General features: G+C 33.7%; 1 protein-coding gene across 3 annotated transcripts in view; it reads right to left on the bottom strand.

Moving 5' to 3' along the window:
• The window catches only part of SERPINA10 (serpin family A member 10), a 71,191-nt gene that overhangs the window by 48,413 nt on the left and 10,662 nt on the right, over nt 1–12,116 (bottom strand). Inside the window, exons 1-2 of one of the 3 annotated variants that reach the window (XM_053689387.1) lie at nt 6,187–6,233; nt 951–1,132 (exon numbers count right to left, since the gene is read on the bottom strand). The exons of 1 other annotated variant lie outside the window; for it this stretch is intronic. The gene's annotated coding sequence lies outside the window, so the exon portion shown is untranslated. Of the gene's footprint in view, nt 1–950; nt 1,133–6,186; nt 6,275–12,116 lie in introns of those variants that run through there. One more of the 3 variants, XM_053689386.1, reaches the window with a different exon arrangement.

Genomic DNA, 12,116 nt, shown 5'->3' with positions numbered 1-12,116 from the left:
TTTGACTACTACCATGTTCTAAAAGTGTTGAACTACTAGTCGACATAATATTGTTGTACATGTCTCACATAAGTAATATTGCCCACTTTGGGGCCACGGCTTTTTAATATTAATATAAACTGCTGAATACACCACCACTTTAGCAAGTAGCAGGTTCAAATCATCCAGTAGGATTTCAGTAGCTCTCATCCTATTGGCTGATTTGAAAATTTAAGCCAATAGGAATGCAAGGTACCCCAAATATAAAACGGGTACCTTGCATTCAATCTTCAGTGTGCAGCGGCGATCGCATGAAGAGGATCCTCCATGCTGGATGGCTCTGCGGCCACTGTTCCTGCTCCACGGCCGCCTTAGCCTTAGACTTCAGGAATGGTGAGTACCTATTTTGGGGTTAGTGTTATTTATTTTTTTGGGGTGTTTTTTTTTAGATTAGGAATTTTTTTATTTTTTAATGGGCGCTAAAGAGCTAATTGCCCTTTTATGGCAATGCCCATAATTTTTTGTAAAAGATCTGTGTAACTTAGGGCAATGCCCTACAAAAGGCCCTTTTAAGGGCTATTGGTAGTTTATTGTTAGATAAGGGGGTGCTTTTATTTTGGGGTGGCTTTTTTGTTTTTATAGGGGTATTAGATTAGGTTTAATTTTTATTATTTTGGATAATTTTGTTTATTATATTTTGTAATCATACATTTTTTATTTTTCGTAATTTAATTTTTTATGTTAGTTTTTTTATTTTTTAGTAGTGTTAGGATTTTTTAATTTTGTAATTTAGTTTTTTTTATTTTTAGCTTATTTTAGTTTTTTAAAATACTGTAGTTCGGCTTATTTATAGCTTAAAGGGACAGTATACACTCATTTTCATATAACTGCATGTAATAGACACTACTATAAAGAATAAGATGCACAGATACTGATATAAAAATCCAGTATAAAATGGTTTAAAAACTTACTTAGAAGCTGTCAGTTTGGCTCTGTTGAAAAGGTAGCTGGAAAGCCCACTGCAAGTGGCAAATAAGACACTTCCCGCCCTCCCCCTTCTTTTGCATATGAAAAGACCCTTTACACAAACAGGAGCAAGCTGGAGATGGTAGCTGACGGTATTCACATAAAACTTTGGGGCTTGGTTAGGAGTCTGAAAATCAGAGCAATGTTATTTAAAAATAAGCAAAACTATACATTTATTTTAAAAAAAAACTTTATGGGCTATATAAATAGATCATCTACAAGACATTTATGCTAAGAAAAAATCAGTGTATAATGTCCCTTTAATCTTAGTATTTATTTTATTTCACAGTTAAGTTTTTATTTATTTTAAGGTAGTTATATTGTAACTTTAATTTAAAGTTAGCGGATGTGTAGCGATGTGGGGGGCTGGCGTTTTAGGGGTTAATAGGTTTATTTTAGTAGTTGTGATGTGGGGGTCGGCATTTTAGAGGTTAATATGCTTATTAAAGTAGTTGTGATATGGGGGGTTGGTGATTTAGGGGTTAATAGGTTTATTTAGTGCCAACGATGTTGGGGGCGGCAGTTTATGGGGTTAATAACTTTATTTAGTGTCAGCGATGCTGGGGGCCGCGGATTAGGGGTATTTAGACTAGGGGTTTATGTTAGGGTGTTAGGTTTTTACATAGCTTTCTTGTTCCCATAGACATCAATGGGGATTGCGTTATAGCGATCACCATTCCACAACCGCAGGTGTTAGTTTTTTGCAAAACACTTTTACTGCATTGATGTCTATGGGGGAAACATGCACAAGCACGCCAAGTCAGAATTTGGCTTTTGTTCGGTATGAAGCTTAACGCACCATCTCCTACAACACAAGAAGGTTTTTCTGTAACTTGTAATGGCAGCGCTATGGAAAGTGCGGTACTGCTAATTTTTTTGCGTTACTTATGCACCGGGTTTAGCGCATAACTTGTAATCTCGGTGAATGTGCGCAAAGAGCCACGATAAACCCCTTTTTGCCTGCACAACTCATAGTCTAGGCCAGAATTTGCTTTTTGGCCTACAGGGAACATGGGACAATTTTTAAGGAAATAAAAGTAAGATTTTTTTTTTAGTGAATGCAACTAAAATAAATAAAGTATATTTTAATTACTTCAAAGAGAATTTAATTTTATTTAGAAAATAAAGGAAGCTGTCAGTAGGGGGTTCGATATCTTTTCAAGGATATTCAGGACGTTAAGTATCATCGAAATTTTGTAATAATGTTTATTGAAAATCTTTGGTTTAATACAAATACGCATGACATAAGAGAGGACAGATCATGTATATTGTAAATGCTGAATCTTCACTATATTAAATGTTAGAAATAAATGTTTTATATTTAATATTTTTTTGTAATAAAGTTAGATATAATTTTCTTGGTTTTTTTTTTTTGGTTTTTTTTTTAAACCTCCCCCCACAGTTTGCTTGGGATTAGAAATCATTTTTAGGAATACAGGAAGTTAACAGTAGGTACTTTTCATAATCTTTAAAAAGTATGTTGCATTCTAAACAGTTTGTAACATCTGTCATGTCACCAAGCATTGAAAAACGGCTATTATTTTTTTTAAATCATTATATAAAAACAAAAATAAATGGCTATGGTATTGCCTCTTAAAGGGACAAAAAAAAACAATTATTTTTCTTTCAATATTCAGATAGAGAAAACAATTTAAAAAGAAAACTTCCAATTGATTTCTATTAACAAATTTGCTTCAGTCTCATGTTATTCTTTGTTGAAGAGATATATATGACAGGCAATAGCGCTGCCATATAGTGCTCTTGCTAATGTATACCATTCTTGCAAAACTGCTACCATATAGTGCTGCAGACACGTGCACACTCCTGAGCTTACTTTCCTGCTTTTCAACAAAGGATAACAATAAAATGAAGAAAATTTGATAATAAAGTACATTGGAAAGTTTTTTTAAATTGTATGTTCTATCTGGATCATGAAATAATTTTTTTTTTAGTTTTATGTCCCTTTAAGTATTTTGTAGTAGGTCATTGTCCTTCTTTGGAGCTAAATACAACACAAAACAATGTTATAGAGGTCTAATTACTGTGTAAGGTATAAAAGCTTTGGTTGACACAGTATCTCACAAAGAAGTGGCACCTGCTATTAAATATGTGAATACAATGGATTCATTATAACAGGACAAAAAAAATGTAATTTAAAAAAAAGTATAAAATGAATAAATAAGATATTAAATAAAAATATACAGTATTGTATTGTTTAGTCACATTAAAAAATGTAACAAAACAGTTCTGCAAAAATCATATTTCATGGAAAAAAAAAATTGGACTTGAATTTATGCAGGGAAAAAACTAGACTTGTGCAGCGCTGAATAATTTGTTTCGGCCGAATCATTCGGAAAACAGAATTTGTTTGCTGAACTATTCAGTATTTTTTTAGTTTAAAACGAAACAAATACTGAATATTCAGTAACATTTATATTAGTTTTCATTTTTACGAATGTAGATGTTCCTTTACTGCAAGTAAAAGTATCACCTGCACTAAGCCTCTTATTATGGCGGTCCTGGGCTCTGTGAAGAAGGGTCGGGATTAGTACTGCTCCCTAACACGCTATAGGTAATTATTTTAACTTTTAAATATAATTTAAAGGAAACAAACTAATACTAACAAATTTCATTAGTATATATTTGTTTTCTTTAAAATTAGTGCATTCGTTCGGATATTAGTTTTGTGAAAATAAAACGAATATCCGTATTTTCATTACGAATATGCATTCATAACACAAATGCACAGGTCTAAAAAAAACACACAGCAAACTGCAAATCGTAATAACACTACACTGCGCATGTGCAAACGTAAAATACAAAATTTAAAAGGTATTGTTTTCCTTATTGCTAAAGTCTGACATATTATGTAAATATTTTCCGCTTGCAGATATTGCTGTTTTCTCACGCAAACAAAATGGTGGCGAGATTGTGTCAAAATATGCGAAACACTTATTACCCTAATTGAAAAACAAATCTATACGAAAATATCGGCGATTGTAAGGTACTATACGCTGAAACAAGAGTAATCTGATCTGTATTAGCTACAGTATTTAATTTTTAAAGGGCGCCCCCTGTTCCCTGATAACTTCGTTCTCCCTAGTGAAGTTGTCCTTTCAAGTGAGCTTGATTATATTCTACTGGTAAAATGTCGTAACTCGTAGGGACAGCCCATTTCTTTTGGTAATTCCCGTCACTGCGAGTGTCGACATGATTTTTCACATCTTGCCTGGCTAGGTTTTGATTATTGGTCCCTTAGTCACTGACAACACAATAGGTACTTTCTGAGTGGTCTTTAAATGCAGGTGCATATGCTCTGTACACTGACACTGCTATAATTGAAACAGTCATTACTTTTATTAGAAGAATATCTAATACAAAAATAACTCTATTCAAAACCATAAAGCATGTACTGGATGTGCATTTTATTTTATTTGTATAACTTTAATCTTCCTGATAAAAAAATCAAAAAATCTCATTGTCTAAATCAGGTGTACCAGTTACTGCATGGCAACATATAAAATAATTTATTATGTAAATACATTATATATTAATCATGTGTCGTGTTCACATATTAAAAATAATAAGCAATCTAGTCTAAATCTATAATATTTATGGCTAGATAACAAGTGGAGCACTAAATGTGCTCGGGTATTTCAAGTTAAGTGAAATGTTCCCATTGTTCAGAAGAATTGCGCTCATGAGAGCACGCTTCTATAGGCTCCAATGGAGTCTCATTCTGATGCCGTCAGACAGCACAGAATCTAAGCCCAGCGAAGGGGGTAAGTAGCTCAGCGATGGCAGCAAATATAAACATATATGAATATATACATATATAGTTATGTGTTTATATGTGTATATAGACATATTAACACATAAATATATATATATGTATATAAGCATATACATATATATTTACTGGGATCAACACTCCACTCTCACCAACTTTAAATCCGCCAAATGCCTAGTGCAGTTGTTTTTTATTAAAAAAAAAGTTATGTTTCTTTAATAAAAAACTATAATGCTCTTTATTTTGAGGGCATTTGAGGCACTTTTAGAGAATTAACCAGAGATCAATTTTGCCCATTTGCGGGCTTGATATAATTTAGCGCTCCACTTGTCATCTAGCCCTTAATGTATTAAGCTTTGTATAATTTAAATGGAGATGGAACTCAGAGTTACATTTTTATGATTCAATCACAGAGTTAAATTGGAAAAAAACAACAACTTTCCAGTGTGTTAAAAAAAATGACATTTTTTTCTTGGTCTCATCTGTTGAAATGTTGCTCCTTGCTTTCCATAAGAACATACTGTATTTGGCTCTTAAATGTCCATGTGTCTTAAGAATAATATAATTAACATTTTTAAAAACGTTGCTGCAAACACAGCTGCTATATAATTCTTAAGACACACGTGAACACTCCTCAGCCTATCTCACAATACTCTCATGGAAAGAAACATAGTTTTAACAAAGTATACCAAAAGAAAGAGTTACATTTGATAACAGAATTATTTTTTTTTTTTAAATTGTATTCTCTAACTGAACCATAAAATTGTATATTTTTCTTCCATAACTCTTTATAGAGTTTATTTGACATTCATTGTAGAATCAGGCATCTGATTTAACAGCTTGCAATGTGCAAGCATTGTGCCAAGATGAGATGTCAACCTATGGCACGTGCCAGTATTTAGTACATACCTCAATACTGGCACAACATAACATACATGATTAAAAGCAATAGGAACAGATACATCAAAGGAATTCATTATTATCATCATCATTAGAAAACTGCCCTGACTATTAATAATAATTGAACGTTATAGGTGTTTAGGAAATTTAGCAAATTATGGTCAATATCCAAATTATTATATATTAAAGTATTCCCCAAAAATTGTATGGTAAAAGAGTTTGGGAACATTAAAATCTTTTAAAACCAGATGAGCTGGGGTTTTTTTCTCATTTATTACATCAATTTTGTGCAAGTATAATTTTTTTCTTCTTCGTTCCAACAGTATTTCAGTTGGTAAAATACAAACTCTTTTATAAATCAGAATGGAGACAAAATGTGTTTTCCAAAAACCTTTTCATTTAAAAGTTAATATTGGATGTGAACCAAAGCCTTATGTGACCACTAACATACATCAATATATATAATATTTAATACAAATATATGTACTTACCAGGATACTTCTCTGCCACTTTTGCAGGTTGACTAAATCAGCCAAAGGTTAATGTCCAATGTTGAGGGTCTTCAACAAATATTTGTTAATCCAAAGTAAGAAAGAACTGGATGAATCTCCTATGTTATTTATTAACAGATTTACACACAAATATTCAACAAAGTTTGCTTTGTGTCTTACAACTTTTAGAATGAGGAATATAAAATGGGAATAGATATTTAAAAAAAAAAGTGTTTTTAAATGATCAAATAGGAAATTATATATAACATGCAAATAGCTATTCTTTAACCCCTTAATGACCACAGCACTTTCCATTTTCTGTCCGCTTGGGACCAAGGCTTTTTTTTTATTTTTTGCGGTGTTTGTGTTTAGCTGTAATTTTCCTCTTACTCATTTACTGTACCCACACATATTATATACCGTTTTTCTCGCCATTAAGTGGAATTTCTAAAGATACCATTATTTTCATCATATCTTATATATTACTATAAAAAAATTATAAAATATGAGGAAAAATGGAAAAAAACACACTTTTTCTAACTTTGACCCCCAAAATCTGTTACACATCTATAACCACTAAAAAACACCCATGCTAAATAGTTTCTAAATTTTGTCCTGAGTTTAGAAATACACAATGCTTACATGCTCTTTGCTTTTTTTGCAAGTTATAGGGCAATAAATACAAGTAGCACTTTGCTATTTCCAAACAACTTTTTTTTTAAAATTAGCGCTAGTTACATTGGAACACTGATATCTGTCAGGAATCCCTGAATATCCCTTGACATGTATATATATATATATTTTAGAAGACATCCCAAAGTATTGATCTAGGCCCATTTTGGTATATTTCATGCCACCATTTCACTGTCAAATGCGATCAAATAAACAAAATCATTAACTTTTTCACAAATTTTTTCACAAACTTTAGGTTTCTCACTGAAATTATTTAGAAACAACTTGTGCAATTATGACATAAATGGTTGTAAATGCTTCTCTGGGATCACTTTTGTTCAGAAATAGCAGACATATATGGCTTTGGCGTTGCTTTTTGGTAATTAGAAGGCCGCTAAATGCCACTGCTCACCACACATGTATTATGCCCAGCAGTGAAAGGGTTAATTAGGGAGCATGCAGGGAGCTTCTAACATTAATTTTAGCTTTAGTGTAGTGTAGTAGACAACCCCAAGTATTGATCTAGGCCCATTTTGGTTTATTTCATGCCACCATTTCACTGCCAAATGCTATCAAATTAAAAAAAAAACGTTACATTTTTCACAATTTTAGGTTTCTCACTGAAATTATTTACAAACAGCTTGTGCAATTATGGCACAAATGGTTGTAAATGCTTCTCTGGGACCCCGTTTGTTCAGAAATAGCAGACATATATGGCTTTGTCGTTGCTTTTTGGTAATTAGAAGGCCGCTAAATGCCGCTGCGCACCCCACGTGTATTATGCCCAGCAGTGAAGGGGTTAATTAGGGAGCTTGTAGGGAGCTTGCAGGGTTAATTTTAGCTTTAGTGTAGAGATCAGCCTCCCACCTGACACATCACACCTCCTGATCCCTCCCAAACAGCTCTCATCCCTCCCCCATCCCACAACTGTCCCCGCCATCTTAAGTACTGGCAGAAAGTCTACCAGTACTAAAATAAAAGCTATCTTTTAATTTTTTTTAGCATAGTTGCATATTCTGCTGTGTAGGATCCCCCCTTAGCCCCCAAACCTCTCTGGTCCCCCCCCCCCAAACAGCTCTCTAACCCTCCCCCTCTAACTTATTGGGAGCCATCTTGGGTACTGGCAGATGTCTGCCAGTACCCAGATTACAAAAAAAGATTTTATTTTTTTCTGTAGTGTAGCTCCCCCCCCAAAGACCAACCCCCCACCCCTCCCTGATCCCTTAGATCCATTTTATTTTAATTATTTCCCCCCTCTTTCCCACTTTTATTACAAACATTTTCTGTAGTGAAGCGGTTCCCACCCACTCCCGCCGCGTGCACGCGCCCCCCGTGCGTGCACATCCGTGTGTGCCGCCGGCTACTCCACCCACGATTCCGCCCCCCTTTGCATCACAGGATCCATCGATGACCGCCCACCCGCCTCCCACGTCGGCTCCCACCCACCAACGATTGCGGCCATCGATGCCCGATGCAGAGAGGGCCACAGAGTGGCTCTCTCTGCATTGGATGGCCAAGGAGGATTATTGCAGGATGCCTCGATATCGAGGCATCACTGCAATAACCGGAAAGCGGCTGGAAGCGATCAGAATCTCTTCCACCACTTTCCAAGACCGACGACGTGCAGGGTACGTCCTCGGTCATTAAGTGTATTTTTGTGGAGGACGTACCCTGCATGTCGTCGGTCATTAAGGGGTTAAAAAACATATTTTCACATTATCAAATAGGAAAAGATATAAGTTGTAAACGTATCAAAGAGAATACCAATGGCACTACTTATAATTAATTAAACGTTCCCATATACATGGTTACTTAATAGTAAATATCTCACAGGGGATGGTGCTTGTACTAATCAATAATTCGAGACAAATCAGTTAAGAACTGAAAAAGTGTACAAATGTAGCACTCACAACGTTTGGTTAGTAAATAAGTATCTTGAAGCAAAGGATGAAATTATAAAAAATAAAACATAACTTTTACTTCATAGGTTAAAAACAGAGGGTACAGAGATGATAGTTAAAAAACTAAGTTGTAAATGTGTCAGAAGTTATTAGTCTCTAGTACAACTGCTCTAGTAGATATAGGGGTCGATTTATCAAAGCGTAAATCTCGGTGCATTTGCTGGAGTCAATACGCTTGCCAGACATCGCTGCCAAGAATCCACATACGATACCCTTATTACAACGTCTGTCAAAAACACGCCCGTCAAGTACGGACTAATGAGCATCGGACTGTTGATTAATAAAAGTCATTGATGTCATGGATATTCTGTTTGTTCCAACTTTATTTATACCATATCATTACTGTCCATGAACAAGCACATTTCACTAAAGCTTATCTTTTATTTTTCATCTGTTAATGTCCAAGAAATAGCTAGATTTATACCTGAACAAACAATAATATATCATTGTTTTATTTATTGTGTTATACAAAAAATCTGATATATGATATTTTCACATAAATTAATGTGTATTTGTATTTCTAGAAATCATGATATGACTATCTCATGTTTTTTTCTTTTTTTAAAATGATTATTAATGCTAGAATTTGTACATATATCTTTGCACATACCTGTATGTATGTATATATATATATATATATATATATATATATATATATGTGTGTGTGTGTGTGTGTGTGTGTGTTATGTTAGAAATCTTTTCCAAACATATTTACATGGTCCTAAATTGTATTTTGTTCTAAACAATGTTGTCTTTCATATCTCTTTGTTTATTTATACCACTATGTGTATATAGTGTAAATATATTATTATTCTGAGCAAGAATAATATGCGAATATAACATGTTATCAGGGTATCATATGTATTTATTTGTAATCAGTGGATATTTTAAGAGCTGGGCCAGTTTTCTCTCTGCACCTGTGTAACCCTTCCTGATTGCAGTCTAGTTTGAAACACCACCCCTACACAGGTGTTATAAAATGGGCTGGCATACAACATGATATTTCCTAATGAAAATGAAATTCAAGAGGAGAAAGAAAAACACTGAAAATATCATGACAGTAAAGAGGTGATTTTAATTTCTGCTGTATCTGATTCATGACAGTTTAATGTTAGGTGGACTATCCCTTTGAGCTATCATTTTAAGATTATATTGAATCAAACATCAATCGATTTTTTTAAATCATTGTCAAAAATATTACAGTGTGTCCTAATGTCATCATCAATGTTTAACTTTAATACTAATTTCATATATACATACTTTCAAAGTATAATACACAATGTAACAAATGGCACTTAAAAGTTCTGTTGAATGATCAATGACACAAGTATCGAGAAATTTGATTAGTTGTATATTTAAATCAGATTGGCTGACGTCATAAATCATGTGATTATGCATTTCCCAATCAAAAGTGGTGGAAAATGTCACTAGTTTGTGAGATGTTTAGGAGTTTGAGTATTGCATCCAATTTGGTGCGAAGTATTGCGTCAAATTTGGTGCGAAATGCAGTGGGACTTGTATTACATGCGTTAAACATGGTGAAATTAGATTGATCAAAAAAAGGAAGTTAGCTATAGTATGTAATGTATTTATTTATTTTGTATCCCTAGATCTACTAGTCCTGCTGCCAGACAGACATTACCTGTCATTAAAACTACTTTTGAAATGAATCTGTCCCTTGAATTACATGTGATTATAAAATTATTATTTAACATATTATTTAGATACTGAACATGCGTCTTTGTTGTCTGTGGGATTTAGAAATAGTATACAATTTAATCAGCTTTTTAATTTACATAAATATCCAATCTCGCAGCATCTAACATAACCTTTCTGGGTTTTCAGACACCCATTGATTTCTATGGCATTCACTGTCTCAAGGGTGGCATTTGAACGATAGGTACGCTGCGGCAGAAAAGACGCAAGCGTACCTGTTGAATGTTTGATAAATTGGGATGAGGGTCAAATAGAGTCGAATGTGAATTCGAAACATCTGCGTCGGATTGAGATTGCTGGAGCGTATATTACGTCACACATTTCAACATTTGACGATGTTGATGCTTTGTTAATTACAGCGGATTCAATTCGCTTAGAATATGAGGCAAGATTCAAGCGATTCCATCGTATTATCAGTTGAAGCTTTGATAAATCGGCCCCTTAGTATCTATCTATCTATCTATCTATCATCTATCTATCTATCTATCTATCTATCTGTCTCTCTATTGTATATTTAGATATATTGTTTATGTCCTCTTTGTAAGAACACAATATAAAATGTTCTTAGTGTCCTGCTGTATCACTTTGATCACATTTGTTTATCACAAAAAATAGAACACCTTAAAGGGACAGTAAAGTCAAAATTAAACTTGAATGGATTGGATAGAACATGAAACGTTCCAATTTACTTCTATGATCACTTTTGTTTAGTTATCTTTGTATCCTTTGATAAAGAGTAATCCTAGGTGAGTTCAGGAGCGTGCATGTGTCTTTAGCCATCTGGCAATTGTGTTTTCAACAATGTTTATAGCAATGTTAATGATAGCTGCAAATACTGCTGCCATAGACTACAAAATACACGTGCATGCTCCTGAGCTCATCTATGATTACTCTGTTTACAACCTAGGGCTTATAACAATGTAATACATGGTTACAGACACCGGAGCCATGGAATGCTAAAGACACGTGCACGCTCCTTAGCTCCTATCAGCCTATGTAGATGTACTCTTCAACAAAGCAAATGTAATAATAGTAAATAGGAAATTTGTTTAAAATTGCATGCTCTATCTGAATCATGAAAGTTTAATTTTGACTTTACTGTCTCTTTAAAGTCTACTGTTTATATAACATTTGAACACTCATATTGAATTTCTGCTACAATCTTGCTATATTTTTAAAGCCAAGGGACTGATGGATAACGTACAAAAATAAAACCTGTAGCTGCTTTATGTTTTCTTAACTGCGTTCAATACATGGCCTGTTGATTATCAATATAAGACTAAATCAATTTTATTTTTTATTTTTAAGAGCACTATGTGGACATCTGCATCATAAATGTATTAAAGAGATCCATTATTTAAAAACAATTTATATGATAAATATATTTTATATGGAAAAGGGTTGAGTAAATATTTACTTTTATGAAACTAAAAGAAATGTGCAGTTGATACCTAAGTATTTGTTGCTTATTGGCTGACAGGGGCAACTCCTTGTAGAAAGAGCAGAGAAAATGTTTGATTACAATTTCCCTCTAACAATTGATAAGGTTAATCACAAGTTTTTTGTAAATAACTATTTCAG

This window comes from Bombina bombina, chromosome 1 (assembly GCF_027579735.1).
Source record: "Bombina bombina isolate aBomBom1 chromosome 1, aBomBom1.pri, whole genome shotgun sequence".
NCBI classification, from domain to species: Eukaryota; Metazoa; Chordata; class Amphibia; order Anura; family Bombinatoridae; genus Bombina; species Bombina bombina.
This window is presented reverse-complemented; position numbering and strand designations above follow the sequence as displayed.